This window comes from Podarcis melisellensis, assembly GCF_964234715.1.
Source record: "Podarcis melisellensis genome assembly, chromosome: 11".
NCBI lineage: Eukaryota > Metazoa > Chordata > Lepidosauria > Squamata > Lacertidae > Podarcis > Podarcis melisellensis.
Window position 1 is genome coordinate 13,458,072 of NC_138543.1, and position 19,728 is coordinate 13,477,799.

Below are 19,728 nucleotides of genomic sequence, written 5' to 3' on the forward strand. Positions count from 1 at the left end.
CCTCAGGAGCAGGCACCAGGTGAATCCACTCTGGCTCCGGAGGTGATTGAGGACACATTGCCTACAGGTGTGCCTCTCCCAGCCCTGTCAGGGGAAGGTGAGTCTCCCCCTGGGTCCAGTAACCCTCCAACCTCTCCTGAGCTGCAGAGGCTCAGGGCAGAGAGGTGGAGGGAACTGGTTTCTCCCAGGAGGAGTGCTCGCCTTAAGGCCAGAAGAGGCGGGTCACCTGGGGGCCAGGACTGCCCCTGGCCTCAGAGAAGATAAAGGCCAGTCAGCCCGGTCCCAGGTTGCGGGAGCAACGTCGTTGAAGACCTGTTCCGGTCAGCACCCAGACATGTTCTTCCAGAGTTCCCGTCCTTGCCCGGCTCCTCGCTTGGACCCCGCTTTGCCCTTGGAGGACCCTCAACACAGGTCCCTGACTATGCCTCACAGTAACCTCCCCCCGGGACCAGCACACCAGTGTTCCAGCTCCTTCCAGTTTCTGAGCCCCCTTTTCCACCACAGCCTCATTATGCTTTTTAGCTCCTCAAGTCTCTCACTCCATAGTGAACGTCTCCGTTTTCTAGCATGACTTATTTACAATATTTTTACTCCTCCTCCCAACCTTTTAGTCAATCAAGAGGAAAGGAGAGCCCTGGTTAATTAATTGCCAGGTTCCTAGGATGAACCGTTAACCCTCCTTTGCAGAACATCACCTCTGAAACTTTTAACTTCCCTGTGCAAAATGTCCCATTGAGCTTTTAACCTCCCTGAGAACTATTGACTCTCTGAGATGTGGGGAGAAACCAGTTTTACAATCCGAGTTCTACAACAACAACAAAACCCCACACAAAATGGCTGTAAGTCCTATTCCTTCATAGTCCACAAAGGACAAGTCTTGATTTAATAAACAAAGTACGGAACTCAGTGGTATAGGAAATGTTGCAGCCATTGGAAAAGGAACCCCGTGTCTCCTCCTGCTCTCTCCCTTACATTCATGCAAATAAATATAAAATGCATTGCGGAATGTCGCTGTGTGATGAGTTTTTCTGTCCCTGGAAGCGGCAGCCAATAATGTAACGTGGAGGCAGTGAAATTCTCAGATCAGTGGTTAGGAATAGGAATAGTTCTGGTCCAGTTCACATGTGTTCATACGTAAGTCCCATTTCTGAGTTAATCTTCAATTTTCTTTTTTTCAGAAAACAGCACCACTATACAAATTGTATATTTAAATAAACATAAATAAAATGATGATGATGATGATGATTCTATCTGACTTTTAGAAGATATCTGAAGGCAGCCCTGTATCGGGAGGTTTTTTAATGTTTGATGCTTTAGTATGTTCTGATATATGCTGGGAGCTGCCCAGAGTGGCTGGGGAAACCCAGTCAGATGGGTGGGTAATAATAATAATAATAATAATAATAATAATAATAATAATAATAATTTTGCCTTTCAAAATATGTATTTTTATTCATATTTGAATCAAAACATTTCATAAGTGCTGTGTTGGTCCCGAGGAGTTACCGTGCAGCGTGGTCTAAGTCCGGTTCCTGGTCGAGGGTAAGGAGGCTGTCTGTCAGGGGCGAAGTGAGGTCCAAAGCAAGGAGTCGGGCGTGGTCAGGAACTCAGGAGAGCAGGTCAGGGCGCCGGCAGGAACAGGTTTCCAACGATGTTGCTCCCGCAACCTGGGACTGGGCTGACTAGCCTTTATCTCCTCTGAGGCCTAGGGCGGTCCCGACCCACAGGTGACTCGCCTCTCCTGGCCTGGAGGCGAGCACTCCTCCTGAGAGAACTTAGTTCCCTCCGCCTCTCTGCCCTGAGCCTCTGCAGCTCAGGAGAGGCTGGAGGGTTACTGGACCCAGAGGCAACTTCACCTTCTTCTGACAGGGCTGCAGGCAATGTGTCCTCAATCACCTCCGGAGCCAGAGCGGATTCAGCTGGTGTCTGCTCCTGAGGATCCGGCACAGGTAAGGGCCCTTCAGATTCAAGCCCCTGCCCCGGCTCAGCCGGCCCTGGAGGCGGGGACTCCTGCACAGGCTGGGATTCCTCCGGTTCAGCCTCTGAATCTGATTCCCAGGCCATCACAAGTGCAAAAGTTGTTTGGATAACAAAGCTTCTATCAATACGTGAGCCAGAGAGTCAAAAGATCTGTTGGGGGTCCTACTGTAATTTGCAAAGACAGAATTTCACAAACCAGTTCCCATCACACATTTTGCATTAAGTAGATCTTCTTTTCAGGAGAGTTAGGAGGCAGCTGCCGCGTTTGGTTGCCCTCATGTGTCTCCTACAATGGCTATTTATGACCTAAGTGCCACTTCTGTGTGGCAATCTCTCCCTTAACATTTGGTAAAAAAGCCATTTCTTGTTTGAGACCATTCAGTTAGACGTATCACTTTGGTGCTCTTGTTGCTCCTGTTTTATTCCTCCCCTTAGCATTTTAAAAACTTCCCCATCAATGCCCCGAAATATCAGTTTGAAAGAGGAACGTACCACCAGATGGCTCATCAACCTGTGATTGCAATTCTCAGAGTCTCAGCGGATTCTTCAGAGGGAATTTTCAAATACGGGTGGGCCTAGTTCTCTGCCTATTGCTGTATTACAAGACATTTTGCATAACTGGCTTTATCCGTGAGTGGTGATTCACTGTTCAGTGCAGTGGCTGAACAGTGTGAAAGAAATACACGAGACTGAAACTGACAGTGACCCGAAAATATTCAGGAAGAGATTGTTCAGTCATACTGCCTGGATGACACTGTGTGCAATGAGGGGGAAATTCTTCAGTGGTAAAAGCATTCAGCGATAAGCAAACCTCAAACACTGGGCATCTATATTGTAAAAATCAGAGATGAAATCAACAGGCAACATGTCAGATTTCTTGCTTTGCCTCTGCTTCACAATTCTCTTCCCAGCACTTATTCAGTTACAAACTCCCTCTTCATGGATTCTATATTTAGCCCCAATTTTAGCAAAAATGACTGCAGTTCCAAACTGAAAATTTTAAATATTCTGACGATTGGTTTGACCTTGGTGCTCCCATGATACTAGAACAATTGCAAATACTTCTTGATAAGTTTTTTGAATATTAATATTTAACTCCCGCAAACCAAAGCAAGTCCATCAGGACAGTAATGCAACCCTGAAGGAAGCGCTGGTGTTAGCATTAGGTAGAGTTAAGCTGTTGTTCCAGGTGGCAGCTGCTGGGAGCAGTGGCAAAGGGTTAGGCTGACCAGAACTATACACAATATCACAACTTTTAATAAGAACATTGCAATGCTGCGAAGGCTTGTTTTCTGTCCATTTATTAATTATCCCCAGAATGGAATTTGTGCTTTTTTACCACGGCGACATATCATGTTGACTTTTTCATTGAACTATTCACCACGACTTCGACGTCCCTTTCCTGATTAGCCATGGCCAGTTCACAAGAGCATAAAGTAAAGTTAAAGAGCTGGGGGGATTCACCCCAGTATCCATCACTTACACTTATTTATAATTTTACCTTCTTTGTTTCATTTCACATTCATCCTGAAGGAGGTCTCCACCCCCATTGTTCAGCCTGGACACTGAGGTCCAGCTCCAAGGGCCTTCTGGCAGTTCCCTCCCCACGAGAAGTGAGGTTACAGGGAACCAGATAGAGGGCCTTCTCGGTAGTGGCACCCACCCTGTGGGACGCCACCAGGTGTCAAGGAATGTCAACCTCCCACCAGATGTCAAGGAAATAAACAACTACAGTCATACCTCATGTTGCGCCCGCTTCGGGTTACGTCCGGGTTTCGCCGCTCGCACATGCGTTGAAGCACTAAATCGCACTGCACACATGTGCAGATGCGGCACTTCTGGATGCAAACGCTTCAAGTTATGTATGTGCGTCTTGGACGGATTACGTCCGCAACTCGAGATTCCACTGTATCTGACTTTTAGAAGACATCTGAAGGCAGCCCTGTTTAGCGAAGTTTTTAATGTTTGATCTGATATCCTGCTTTTAATATTCTGTTGGGAGCCGCCCAGAGTGGCTGGGAAAACCCAGCCAGATGGGCGGCATACAAATAAATTATTATTATTATTATTATTATTATTATTATTATTAAGCCTGGAAAAATCATTTTGGTGCTCTTTGACGTCTGGCTTGATTTTCACTTTCCTGAATGATTTTACTTCTTACCGCTGATACCAGATCATATGTAAATATGCTAAATAAGCACTTGTTCCAGTATAGATTTTTGGACAACCCACTGTTTTTAATATTATATCTAAACCACTCTTTCTCCCATAGGAGCCCAGGACAGTTTACAGCATGGTAAAAATAAATAAAAATTACAAAATAATTTAAAGATTTTAAACTCTCCCTCTCTCTTCTCTCCCCCACTCTCTGCTAAACATCCCTCTATTGGAACAGTGATCTTATGTTCCTACCCTTTGCTTCCTGTCCTTCACTCAGCTTCTGTTCCAGAAAATAGGGTTGCCATATTTCAAAAAGTACATCCTGGAGGACATCCAGGGTGAGTTGTTGAGCTCTTTTTTTTTTTAAGACCCCAAAACTGATGAGCGTTTTTAAAAGGAAGCCACCAAAATTCTTGAGGTTTTCAAAGGAAAATACCCCCAAATCATTGACAAAACCCCAGAGTTGTTTGATCTTTTCGACTGACTTTTCGAATGACTTGCCTAAGATCCAGGTAGCCCTACAACTCTTAAGTTAACTCAGGAATCTTTTGTCAAAATCTTTAAGGAAATCCAGGTATATAACGTAATAGGTAGTAGTCTGTATCACTCCTATATACATGCTTATTGATGCTCCATAAGAACCCCTAAAGGCCAGAGAAGAAGGACATTCCTCTACAGAAGCCATGCTAATTCTTTCCCAGGAAGACTGGTTTCTTTTGTGTGTTTAGTAATGCTAGCTTTAATAATACGTTTCACCAAATTACCTGGGGTGCAAGTTAGGCAAACAGGTTTGTAATTTCCTGACTCCCCTTAGACCACTTTGGGTAAATCAATGTTACATGGATGGTTCATCTTCTGGCCCATAAAGAGGCCAATTTTAGTAGCAAGCTGAATTTGTGAACACTATGGAGGCCTGAGGAAGGTTTATCTGCAACTACAATTCTCTTTGAGAGTTCAGCTTGAGTTACCGTATTTTTTGCTCCATAAGACGCACCTGACCTTAAGACACACCTAGTTTTTAGAGGAGGAAAACAGGAAAAAAATATTCTGAACAAAACAGTGGATGTATGATTTTTGTGGTTCGCACTGTGGCCACAGACATGTGATTTGACAGTGAGTTTGAGGTAGCTCAATGCAAAATTCCTGAGGATCCATGTGGATCGGTGCTTTGTAACCATGTTTTTGCGCCATTGTGGCCCCACAAAACAGTGGATGAGTGGCTTTTTTGGTGCAGGCTGTAGCCATGGACATGCTGTGTGATCTGATGGTGAATTTGGGGTGACCCAACGCAAAAAATCCGGAGGATCCATGTGGCTTTGTTTCAACACCCACTTCCCTCTTTCAAAAAGAAGAAGAAGAAGAAGAAGAAGAAGAAGAAGAAGAAGAAGAAGAAGAAGAAGAAGCAGCAGCAGCAGCAGCAGCAGCAGCAGCAGCAGCAGCAGCATGATCTGCTTTTTGCCCCCGGGCAATTTGGCTCCAGGGACCACTCATTCACTCCATAAGATGCACAGACATTTCCCCTTACTTTTTAGGAAGAAAAAAGTGCATCTTATGGAGCAAAAAATACGGTAGCTTTTCTATATCTATATATCTATATATGCAAACAAGCAGGCCCATAGGATATATCTGTTTGTTTCTTTGTTTCTTTGTTTGTCTGTATGTGTATGCTTTTATATTTGGGGGTGGTTTTCTTTTTGGAAGGCTGGAAACTAGTGTAACTGTAGTGGAGTTTCATTTTCCCTCTGGATTTAAAATTCCAGTGCTGTTTCTCTGAAGTCATTTCAATAGATTACATAAGATTGGAACCATATAGTTCTATCCGAGATCTTCTTTGACCTCTTCCAAAATGAGTTCGAAAAATGTCAATCAATGTAAACCAAATGGAAGAGAATTTCTAATTTCAGCCTGGGCCTGAAGAAAATACTGTTCTTGACCTATTCTGTTTCTGAGTTTCAGGCCACAATTCATACCTCCCTCCCTCCATTACAATGAAGCACAGGATAGAACATTTCTATCCGGAGTTTAAATCCTCTCTTTATTCTCCTCAGAGTTTAAAACTCTATTGAATTTATTTATCTGTTATTTTGGGATTGGCACAACTGTTGGAAACTGACAGAAAAACGTAAACATTTTGTTTATCTTTGGATATATAAATTCCCTCTGTGTGTGTCCTTCAGGCAGTCTAAATATAGAGATAATCCAAATTTCCCTGGAAGTGAGAGTATTGCTAATGGAAAGGTGTTGTTTAATGAAGCCAGTATTGTGATGGCTACTGTGGCTGCCATATCTGTCAATATTTGCCCCGATGAAAATAGGAACGCCCAGTGCTTTTTCCCTAAAAAAATGTTTAGGGGTACTCTCATTTTCCTACTCATACTGAAATACTGCCCCTCCATGAGGCCAAACTTAGATTCACGAAATGTTTAGGGGTTTGTGTCTGCCTGCGTCCCCCCAGAAAAAAAGCACTGGGAACACCCCATTCCATAATGATAATTTTACTATTTAAGCCCCACACATCTTACTGGGTTGCCCCAGCCACTCTGGGCATCTTACAACATATCAAAAAACTTAATAAAACATTAAATATTTAAAAAACTTCCCTATACAGGATTGCCTTCAGATGGCTCATAGGTCAGATAATTCCATACCCTCCAACATTTCTCCATTGAAAATAGGGATGTCCTAAGGAAAAGCGGGACATTCCGGGATCAAATCAGAAAGCGGGACAGCCTCTCCAAATCAGGGACATCCCTGGAAAATAGGGGCACTTGGAGGATCTGGGCTGCAAAAGTGATACCTCAAGTGGTGATGTCATTAAGGCCTAGCTAACTTTTGATGACAGACTATTTGAAAACACTAACATATTAAGTGGCTCAGCATCTCCTGGTTCAGCCCAGTTCATATTTTCTGTGATGTACTCCTTGCTAAGTTTACTATGTCTGTTACCACCTCAGCTTTTCATCTGACAGATAGACATGGACGGATAAACAAGTTCTCTCTCTCTGTTGGCAGATCAGGTGTAAAGGGATAATACAAAAATTATGGGATTCAAAGTAAAAAATGTGAACTCATGGTCTAGCATGGCAGATTTTCAAACATGGCAGCCTGACAGCCTCTGTATTCTTTCATTCACTGCAAAGACTGGATAATAACCAAAGGCCAAATTACACGTTGTGCTAATCACATGTCCCCATTAGTGGTTGTGTTTTAGGTTACATCTCTGAGACCCCAATCTTGATTTGGTCAACGTGCATAGATGTTAAGACTCCCACCACCATCATAGCCACAATGCAGCTATTTTCCCTGGGAGGAGAGCTACTATTGGTTTTCTGGGGGGCAGGCAGGGGGTTGCCTGGACTGAGATGGTGAGGGCAACTCCTCCTCCATTCATGCTCTGATCCCAGACCACATTGGGGCTCTGAAGGCTCTTGTTTATACAACAATGACAAGTGCATGCAAATGTCACTACAAATTTAAGTTAACATATAACTAGGCTCCATAACACTGGATTCCTTTCAAGGTAGCAATCGTAGACGCAGGATCTCAAGAAGGTATATTTCTTAGATTGGAGAACGTTACCATTGAGGGCCATATTCCTAATGTTCGTGTAGTGCTTAAATGCTCTGCAAAACTGCTCTTCATATTGTTCAGCTGAGGCCTTGGCCTCAAAGTAAAATTTCATATCTCTCGTAATTGTATAGCCCGGAATCTGGCAGAGCTTTTCTGTGTAACATAAATTTCAAATTAGCTTTTAAAAAATAAATAAAAGGGAGTTTGTGATAATTCCTATGTTCTCAGGTTCGTTTTTGCAAAAGCAACAGATCCCACCCCCCATTCATTCTACTCTTTTCTACAGTTTCTGGAATGTGGAATCAAATTTGTGCAAATTTGCCTAGTGCAAAGCATACAAATAAAGTGAATACAGAGCCAAGCAGCAACTGAAGAGATGAAGTATGGGTGTGTGTTTAAACCCCATTCCGTAAACTAGGAAACAAATCAACAAATGAACCCAAATCCAAAATGATGATTTTGTTGTGTACGCTGCCGTTATCCAAGCAATGAGAGATTCGGCAGACGCAACACTTATCGGGGTTTAGTTTCCTTCGGAAAGAGGTCCCGGGAGGCTTGCTGGTATTTTGTAACCTGTGTGTTTATTTACAAAAATGGTGGTAGAGAGCATGGGTGGAAGTACAGCTTAAGCACTCTCAACATCTGCAGTTCTGACATGATATCTCTAGGGAGACAGTTGGCTCCCTAATACAACTGTCTGTGTTGGTCTTCAGTCTGCTTCAAACTGCAGCCTCTCTTCATAAAGGCACCCTGCATGTACTGCTTTCTAAGGAGTATGGTGGGGCAGAAGGCTTTGGGCTCTCAAATTTCAGCCATGCCCTAAATCTAGTGTTCTCATGCTCCCTTCTAGAGTATTGTTTGGGCACCCCCTGGAATGTGTCACCCAGTGAGATCGGACCAGTCATGCCACGCTAAAACTGCCTCTGGGTGGGAAGAGGATAGACATGTCCCCTTCTTAATAATAATAATAATAATAATAATAATAATAATTTATTGTTTATACCCCGCCATTCTGGCTGGGTTTCCCTAGCCACTCTGGGCAGCTCCCAATAGAATATTAAAAACATGATAAATACATCAAAAATTTAGAACTGCCTTCAGATGTTTTCTAAAAGTCAGGTAGTTGTTTATTTCCTTGACATCTGATGGAAATGATTGGGCCTGCAGAATGAAAACTTGGAATCCTAGCCTATATAAATTGGAATACTGAGAGCATCATATTGCTTCCTAGAAGCAAAACACCTCTGTTACTATTGTTCTGCTCCACTGTGGGATATACAGATTATTCTCTTGAGATGCCATATTTATCATGAGTTAGCTGATTAAAGCTAGAACTGAGCCTTTTGACGTATGCCCAGATGCACTACACTTATGATTCCAAAGGCTGCTCATCTTCTTATCCCAATGGAAAGGAGCTCTTCTCCTTTAAAGACAAATAAACAATATAGCATAGCGCTGGAAGAAAGTGCAGTTTCCATGCCAATCTCCTATACAAATCCATAAAACATCTTTTCCCTACCAAAATCCTCACCTGGCACATCAATTTCCAACTTCACTTTAAAACCAGTAATAACGGATGAATCGCCTTCCTACCCTTGGGGAACTGCGTGCAGTCTCGAATCCTCGGCATACATTTCGTTAAAGAAGATTAGGAACCATTCATGGACCTGGGACAATGCAAATGGAGTGTGGTGATTTTCAAAATATTCTTTCAGGCTTGCAGGCGAGAACTGTGGCAAATGGCCAGAGGCCTTTAAATAACGACGGCTTCTGATAGTTTTGAGATATTCTCCCCTTGGAACATTAAGCAGATGATTATAATGCTCCTTTTCTGTCAATACGGCAATGACATGCACAGACATTTACATGACTCATTTCGTTCCGAAGCCAAGTGAATTGTGGGGGCACTGCAGCACTACCGATTCTAGACTTTTTATTCTTTCAGGTTCTGTCTTTATGCACATTTGCAACAGACGGATATAGAAATCACTTGTCTCCCTTTTTGTATCCCCTTTTTTTTCACAGAAGCCACATGCAAGAAAGTACCCTTTCATGAGGACAATACTGAAAAAGTTACATGGCCTTCTTTTAGAAAATAGTTTATTATCAATCTGTAATCCTCATGGTTGAAGAGTTGTTTAAACACGGACTTCCCACAATCGAACCTTACATGTGCTAAACACTCCATGGGTGACACCCTAACCACTAAACCACCCTGTCTCTAAGGTCTAAGTCCACCCTGTGAACGCATGGTAGAGGCAAAATTCAAACCAGTGATTGCCTGAGTCAAAGCTCAGCCTCTTAGCTGCTCTACTGCATCAGTTCTCTGTCTGTGGTCTCCAGAAAGAGCACTTTATGGACTTTTTTTTTTAATAGCTGTGTTGAAACATATATATTAACTGGTACGTACAGTATTCCATTGTGACATCTCTGCAGCTACAGGTACCAGATTCTTGCTTGGGGTGTTAACTTTTCAGGTCAGATTCCAAATTTAGCGCAGCTCAGCACGCTTGTGGAAATGTAGAGTGCCCACAGGTCTGATGAGAAAGGCACAAATTAAGGCTGCAGTCCTGAAAGTAAGTCCCATTGAATGCAGTGGAATTTACCTCTGAGCAAATCGGCATAAGACTGGGCCGCACAAGCAGATTCAGTGCTGAAATCACAAATCTCTTCAGGGGCTTGTGTGAATCACCTGAAGATGTTGCTCTGGTTACCTGTGATTGGCTTGTGGCTGATAATAATAATAATAAAAAATAAATAAAATTTATAATTTACACCCCGCCCATCTGGCAGGGTTTCCCCAGCCACTCTGGGCGGCTTCCAACAAAATATTAAAATAAAATATTCTATTAAACTTTAAAAGCTTCCCTAAACAGGGCTGCCTTCAGATGTCTCCTAAAAGTCAGATAGTTGTTTATTTCCTTGACATCTGATGGGAGGGTATTCCACAGGGTGGGTGCTATTACTGAGAAGGCCCTCTGCCTGGTTCCCTGTAACTTGGCTTCTCGCATCGAGGGAACCGCCAGAAGGCCCTCGGCGCTGGACCTCAGTGTCCAGGCAGAATGATGGGGGTGGAGATGCTCCTTCAGGTATACTTGGCCAAGGTAATTTAGGGCTTTAAAGGTCAGCACCAACACTTGCTCAGTCACTTTGCCCAAGAATGGAAGATTTGAGACTGGGCGATAGTTGGTCATATTGGCCGTATCTAAAGATGATTTTTTAATCTGAGCGACTTTATCTGCAAAAAACCTTTGCAAAATCATTGCAGGAGATCATGTGGCCCATACTGGGCCCCAATGGAGCAGGTGGTTCCGCTAAATTGTGAACCACCTGAAAGAGTCTCCTACTTCTGTTTTCTGGAGATGCAATAGAGGTGGTGAAGAAAGTCTTCTTCGCCATCGCTACCGCCGCTTGGCAGGCTCGACATTGAGCTCTAACCCATGTCCGGTCAGCTTCAGAATGAGTTATCCGCCACTGGCACTCTAGCTGTCTCAACAATTGTTTCAGATCCATGGAAAACCACAGGGCTGTCCAGGCTCCGTGCAATCGGAGAGGGCGCTTTGGAGGCAAACTATCAATAGCCCTGCTTAACTCCACATTCCAGCAGGCCACCAGGGAATCAGCTGAAAGGCCATCAACATGGGATAAAGCATCCCCTACCACTCTCTGGAAACCATTTAGATCCATTAAGTGGTGTGGGAGGACCATCCAAATAGGTCCCACCTCCCTGCAGAGGGGAAGGGTCGCAGAGAAGTCCAGTTGCACCAGGAAGTGATCTGACCATGGCACTTCTTTGGTTTTGTTTTTACTTAGAGTCAGATCACCAACATCCATAGAGGTGAATACCAGATCCAAGGCACGTCTGCAGCTATGAGTTTCACAGCTAAGGTCTGTGTTACGTATTTGGAAGGCTAGTGAATGGAAATACCTTCCTAGGACCAGATTGCAGCATGGCCCTTTCCAATTTCAGTCAGATTAAGGCTTCCAGAAATAGGAAGCCTTTTGTTTTCTACTTTAATCACAGAAAGGTACTTTGGAGGCAGCAAGTCTTGCCCGTTGGTCTATCTTTTTTCAACAAGCTGTCAAGAACGCTGTTCTGCCTTGTTGGAGAACACATTCTGCAACAGCAGATTCTTTCCAAATGCACTTGGGTTTCCATTCATTCATCTTTCTGACAGGCTACTCACATGGCAAGCAAAACAGCTGAACTAGCAGAATGGAAGTCCCAGGTGGTGTAGATGGAGGGGAGGGGTGTGTGTTAAATATAACCAGGCCTAATGACAATGGTGAATAGGGACTATGCATTAGCTGGAGAGAGCATGTCTATATGCCTCTTTAAAACCCTTCTGTAAAACAAGCACATTGCTCACCTTTATAGAAAAATAGTAATAACAACAGAGGCACTGTGCCGATATTGAAGTCATTTGTTATTTCTGGGAACTGGTAAACACCTTAAATGTGAAGCTGCATGAAGGATATTTATTAAGAGTGGTGACATCTGATCTATTTTTTAAAAATGTTTATGCTGTGATCTTAGATTCAGGGTGGCTCCTGAATAGGAAAATGAAATATTTTCCTATTATGTATGGAGATTAACAGCTAAGTTGTCTGGAATGCTAATAGGTTGTACCTTAGCAGACAGCCTGAACAGCAACTGGTTGTTTGGTTGTTTTAAGATGCTGTCGTATTGAGAAAGATGATACTGTTCTCGAGCTTGTCCACATTTCTGTTTGCCCTGTGCTTTGAAAGCACTGGTCTGAGTGGCTTTCCGTTTGACCCAGTGCTCTTTAACAAGAAATAGGAACAAATGGCAATTCCCAGAAAACCCAATTGCCCTTTGTTCTGACTGGGCGCTAAACCACAGGCTTTCCCCAGGGTAAAGGGACAGGGGAAACATGTGGATGAAAGAATCTCCACCCACATTGTTCAGCCCGGTCACTGAGGTCCAGCTCCCAGAGTCTTCTGGCAGCTCCCTCACTGAGAGAAGTGAAATTACAGGGAACCAGGCAGAAGGCTTTTGGGGTAATCACACCTACCCTCCCAACAGATGTAAAAAATCTAAACAATTATATAACTTTTTATAACTTTCTGTAGGCACCTGAAGGCAGTCCTTTTTCGGGAAGCTTTTAATGTTTCATCCTCCCACTTTCCCTCTGTATTTTTGTTGGAAGCTGCCCAGAGTGGCTAGGGCAACCCAGTGAGATGGGAGAGGTATTATTGTTGTTGTTGTTGTTGTTGTTGTTGTTGTTGTTGTTGTTGTTGTTGTTGTTTGTTATTAAGAGTAACCAAAGAAGATTAGGACAGAGATGGGGCTGAGGGAGTTACTAGGGCAGACACAGGGAAATTGCAGAGATGGTGCAGGATCAATTGTTAAGTCTTGAAGCTTATGGAAGAGAATGAGAGATCTTCTGCATGATTCCTCTGACAACTTTTATTCAGTCTGCCACTGAATCCAAGCATGAACATGGTGCTGATGGCGCTTTGAATTGCCAGGTCTCAGATGTTAGCCATGTTCTGAAGTTTGTTTTCACCATCTTTATCATAGGTTCAAAGCTCCTGTATGTCTAAATCTCACCAAGAAAAATTCATCCATGAAAAGAGACATCAGTCAATGAAGGTGCTGAATGGAATAAAATATTGGGAGGAGGGGCAGGTAAGTATGTGGTGGTCTTGTAGTAAGGTTAAAGCTTACTGGAAAATGATATATATAATAAATTGAAAAGGATGTTTAAAATGACTTTTGTAAAAAAAACAAACAAAAACCAAACCAGAAGCTTTTATTTTGGGAATTATAGGGACAGAACCACATAGAGTATATAGAAATTTATTCATGTATGTGACTACAGCAGCAAGAATGTTACTCACCCCAAAATGAAAAGAAGCAAAAGTCCCAGCAAAGGAATAATGGATACAAAAACTTATGGAATATGCAGAAATGGCGAAACTTACCGAAAAAAATAAGAAATCAAGATAACAAACTTTTTTATATAAAGGAATGGAAATGGTATGTTGAATATTTACAGATAAAAACATTGGCAGGATTCTTGTAATAACCTGCAGTTTCATAAGAGTATATATTTAAAGTAGATAATGAAATGAGCAAATGAAATGAATTTGCATATGCAGAAGATATTTAAAAATAAATTAAAGGAACCACAGAAAGAGGAGGGAGGAAGGAAGACCTTGAAATGTTACAATGACTGTAAAATTAATGAAGTGCATTAGGCCCTGCAAAATTGATCACAAGACCCGGTACACACACACCATTTGAATGGCAATGCCTATCAACGGGGGTTGGGGTGGCTGGACCCTTCAGATATTTTATTGGGGCCCCCGAAGAGACCTTGCCCTCTAGGAGTTGGCGCCTATGTCAGTAAATGAACCTTCTTAGCTATACAGAGAAAAGGACTAAAATGCAGTTTCTGTTAAATCAATAGAATAGAAGCAAATCTCTCTGTTATGTACTAAGCTTGGATCCTAGAACAATAAGCAAGTAGGATCGTAGAATGCAACAACTGATTGGCTTGCAGGAGAAGACCAATCAGGCTCCAGGAGGAAGTTAATCAGCCTATTAGGCTGGTAGGATCGTAGAATGCAACAACTGATTGGCCTGCAGGAGAAGACCAATCAGGCTCCAGGAGGGAAGCAGAATCAGCCAATCAGACGGGACTCATTGTGTAAATAATGTATATAAAGGCCTGAGGTATTGGGGGAAATTCATTCACTGTTTTACAAGCTGCAATAACGAGCATGAAATCACTGCAGGACTCTGAGTATATTTCACTCTCCCACTAGAACTGTATGCCTATTATTCATGCGGGAGTGGTGCCCACCTTTATGTATCAAAACAGTAAACAGGGAGAAAAAAATAAGTATGAGCTCAAGTTCTTAGTTCTAAGAAGGCCAAGCACCAATGCAAATCCCGTTCGTGGATCAAGGACTTCATAAAAGTCAAGCACGTTTCTCTGCTCTTCAGATGCACTCAGACACCTATCTCCCTGCACGCCATCTAGGAACTGTGGTGCTGCAGACACACATCTGCTCAGCACTTTGACTGATGGAGCGAGCTTTGAGGGAAAGCCACATCGCATTGTATTGTTAATCAAGCTGCGTTGGAATCTAATCATGGCCACACTCAAGACGCCAGGCTCATTTGTTAGAGAAAATGACATGAGAACTGCTGGAAGGCAAAGGACCTCTGGAATACACACACACACACACACCACCACCACACCCCCTCTGCTTAAAAATTGGCTCTTCTGTAACTCTCAGGACAGGTCAAGCTCCCAAACTGCTTTATATAAATATTGGATTATTTTTTTAAAAAAAAAATTAAGCAATTTCAACATAACAACTTAACAAACAGTATAATCACATACATTATTTCCCCCTCCCCCCATCCCTCCCCCCCCCGGGACTTCCCTCAGCTCCTTTCTCTGATTTCTCTGCACATATTATTCTCTGCATGTTATAAAATTATACTTACCCTTGCCCTATCTATCTATCTATCTATCTATCTATCTATCTATCTATTGATAACATAAAGGTAAATGTAAAGGGACCCCTGACCATTAGGTCCAGTCGTGACCGGCTCTGGGGTTGCGGCGCTCATCTCGCTTTATTGGCCGAGGGAGCCGGCGTACAGCTTCCAGGTCATGTGGCCAGCATGACTAAGCCGCTTCTGGCGAACCAGAGCAGCGCATAGAAATGCTGTTTACCTTCCTGCTGGGGCGGTACCTATTTATCTACTTGCCCTTTGACATGCTTTCGAACTGCTTAGTTGGCAGGAGCAGGGACTGAGCAACGGGAGCTCACCCGTCACAGGGATTCGAACTGCCGACCTTCTGATCGGCAAGTCCTAGGCTCTATGGTTTAACCCACAGTGCCCAACCAATAAATTTGTGTATTCAAAATTGTTTATTCAAAACCTGCCAAGGAGTCCAATTCCTTTTGTTGTCTTTTTAGATAATTTGTAAAAAGTTCCCATTCTTCTTTAAAGTCACAATACTGGAGGGTTTTTAAAGCAGTTGGTAATAATAATAATATTTTTATTTATACCCCACCCTCCCCGGTCAGAGTTGGGCTCAGGGCAGCTAACACCAATAAAATTGCAATAAAACATAATACAGTGGTACCTCGGGTTAAGTACTTAATTCGTTCCAGAGCTCCGTTCTTTACCTGAAACTGTTCTTAACCTGAAGCACCACTTTAGCTCATGGGGCCTCCTGCTGCCGCTGTGCCGCCGGAGCACAATTTCTGTTCTCATCCTGAAGCAAAGTTCTTAACCTGAGGTAATATTTCTGGGTTAGCGGAGTCTGTAACCTGAAGTGTATGTAACCCGAGGTATCACTATGGGGGGGGGGCAAAAAACAAACAAAAAGAACAGTTTATTAACATACAGGTTAAAATACAATTTAAAATGCAGCCTCATTTTAATCGTAGCCCATAAATCACACAGGAGCTGCTGAACAAAGATGGTCATTGGAGGGAGCAACAGGTGAAGCAGAACACTGCCTGCATTGATCTTTAGCATATGCCTCTACTGATGACTAGTTCTGGTGCATGGCAGGGCTATGTTAAAGATCAAGCTACACAGTGTTTCGCACATGCGGTCTACCTCTCGTTTGGGATAGTGGCTACCCCACCCAGGAGAGCTGTGTATACAGGTGGTAAGTGAAGTCTTTGTCACTAGACACACAAGTGGCCTCTGTTGCTTGGAGCGCCTTGTTTCCGTTTAGGTTAATAATAACAATAATAATAATGTAATTTTATTATTTATACCCAGCCACTCTGGGCAGCTTCCAACACATATCAAAACACAATAAAACATCAAACCTCCTGATACAGGGCTGCCTTCAGATGTCTTCTAAAAGTTGTATACAGTGATATCTTACAAACGCTTCAGGTTACAAACACTTTGGGTTGCAAACTCTGCTAACCCAGAAATAGTACCTCGGGTTGAGAACTTTGCCCCAGGATGAGAATGGAAATCGCGCGCCGGTGGCCCAGGGGCAGCGGGAGGCCCCATTAGCGAAAGTGCAGCTCAAGTTAAGAATGGTTTTGGGTTAAGAACGGACCTCCGGAATGAATTAAGTTTGTAACTCAAGGTACCACTGTAGTTATTTATCTCCTTGACATCTGATGGGAGGGCATTCCACAGGGAGGGCACCACTGCCGAGAAGGCCCTCTGCCTGGTTCCCTGTAGCTTGACTTCTCACAATGAGGGAACCACCAGAAGGCCCTCGGAGCTGGACCTCAGTGTCTGGGCTGAGCGATGTGGGTGGAGACACTCCTTGAGGTGGAGATGCTCCTTCAAAGCTGTTTAGGGCTTTAAAAGTTGGCACCAGCGCTTCGACTTGTGCTCAGAAATGTACTGGTTGTCTGGGTTTTCTAGGACATTTTACCAATTTTCGGAAATTCCACCCAGACGCTATTTCCAGTGGATGAATCCCACATATGTCCAGGATATCCTGGAAGTATAGGGGCCGTATTGTACGTTAAGTTAAACAACCATGATTCAGTATGCCATCTGAATTGGGTATATGATTTGTCTTCCTAGAGTTTAGAGCACAAGGTGGGTGCAGTTACATTTTGATCCATCTCTGCTCAAATCTGGCACAGAATAATCAGCCGCTACTCTGTTCCCTGTCTATGGTATTTGCTAATCAAAGGGGGGGTTGAAATATTGTCCCTCAGTTTGAAGTGACTTATTGTGAATTTTATGGGGGAGCTTCTAATTTAGATGATGCCTCCCTCTTCAATTTTATTATCTTTATGAAAGATCAAATGCTTTTGGAGAAAAGACTTTTTCGTGTGTGGGAAATGTTTAATATATGTTCTTTCATTACTTCCGAAAGCCGAATGGGAAAAGGGAATGGACATTTACTGAATGGCTTGGCTAGGATACCGCGGCTTCCTTTTCTCAAAGCTTGTTTTGAACTCTCTATCTGCCCTTGATTGTCATAAAGCTGTCTGGGTGTTTGGAGAATGGCAAGACAAACACCTGCTGATTGGGAAGCTGTCATGTGACCAAGCCCCATTCTATGCACCAGCCGCTAATGAATATGACCAGATGTGACCATACATTTGAAGAGGTCACTGCACTGTGTGAAATGAAAATATTCTAAAGAGACAACGGGGTCCGGACTTCAAATGCTTTCTGTTTGCAGGGCACATATGGGAAATTAAAAACATGATCCCAAGGGGGTAAAAAGTCTGTGAAACTAGAAAGGATATTAGCCTATTGATTTCCTGAGTGAGCAACTTTACTTCCATGCTGTTCTTCTTCAGGATATAAATCTAATGTGCTGTCAATAGCCTACTTGGAAGTTTGATCTTAAGCCTACCCTTTCATCTGTCTGCAGCTCTTTTTGGCCTTGCGTATAAGAGATTTCTTTTTTAATGGTCCCTGGTTCTTTGGGAGCACCAATGCCCTTAAAAAAACCCCATTTTTTTTTTTACAAAATTATAATAAATGAAGAGTGCGTGCTGTCTCTCTCGTGCGCACATTCATTCTCTTGAAATATGATTCTCAAATGCATCCATGATGCTTAACCAGAAATGGGTAAGTTACAAAGGTTCATTACCACTTAAAAAGTGATACAGCATTGATTCACATCAAAATGCTTCCCACCTTCCATGGAGATGAGAATTAATGAAGGAAATGGTTTGCAAATGAATTGACTGAGGGCGACACTCTTAATCTTCATGCTCCTTTGGGGCCATCCATAAAAGATGTAAGTTGTCGAGGTGACAAAGATGGGTCACTGGAGGGGTTTATACGATCTGAGGTGAAACTTTGGTAGGCCTTTTTTCCCCCTTCTCAGTTTGATTCCCTGGCACCATATTTGTATAAATTAGCTATCCCAAAATACAGACGTGCCTTCACACTGGCCAGATTGGATGTGATGCCCTCTGCCGTACTTGAGGTCGGACACCAAAAGATTCCAACTGAGAAACGACTCTGCCCCTGTGGAGATGGCAATCTGGAAACAGTGGCTCATTTTCTCCTGTCCTGTCCCGTTTATAAAGATCTGAGAAATGAGATCATCACCCCACTCTTACTTACCATCCCAGGCCACCCACCTGCGACCGCATTCTTCTTTCTTTTATCAGACAACAGCAAAGGTTGCTAGGTTTATTGAGGGTGCAATGAGATTAAGGGCCACTATCTGAACGATAATCTTGGTCATTTGATTGTCCTTTTTACCCAGTGTTGTCTTTTTAATTGTATGTATTGCTTGTTTTATGTTGCTATGGCCATTGGCTAATGCGAATAACGTTTATCTGGAAGGGTTTAGATCTGGTTAAAATGGGTCAAAGCATGACAAGGGAGAAGAAATGAAACAAACACATGGCAAGTTTCTTAGTGACAAAGGCAAGGACATTTCCTCACTTGGTTCTTTAGATGGAGTAGGTTTCTGGTAGGCATGGACCTCACTAATCAAAATATGTGGAGAGAGTTTTGACATCTCAGGGGACGTAGCACCTTTCTGAAAGCTTTTTATTTACTTAGGGAACCCTTAATGCAGATGTTATTTAAAAATAAAGCCTCACAGAGGTTTAACCCCATGACACCTTATTATAAATTCAAGTTTAGCAGTACATACTGAACTAACTCACAAAAAGTGCTATCTTGACAAGCTTAAAAGTACTTTTGCATTGTTCTTTAAAACCTCTGGCTCTGTTCCAATGTAATCCATTTTTTAAAAAAGCTCTCCAGATCAAATGACAGGAATACCTCTTAAAAATAATACCACTTCAGTTATAAAGACAAGTCTTACGACCTGAAACAACAGACTATCTACACTGTACCTCTATGCCTGTTTTCCAATTAGTCATTTATATTTCAGACGGTAACAATCAGACTTCCCTCAGGCCCACTTCCAGGGGTTTTAAATTCAGCCCACACCAGTCCCTAGCACCCAGCTCTTACTTGTCTGATCAACCCACTCCTGTAATTTTGCTCATTGAATTGACCTTGCTGTGGCTGTGGTGGTCGCCATATTTTCGGGG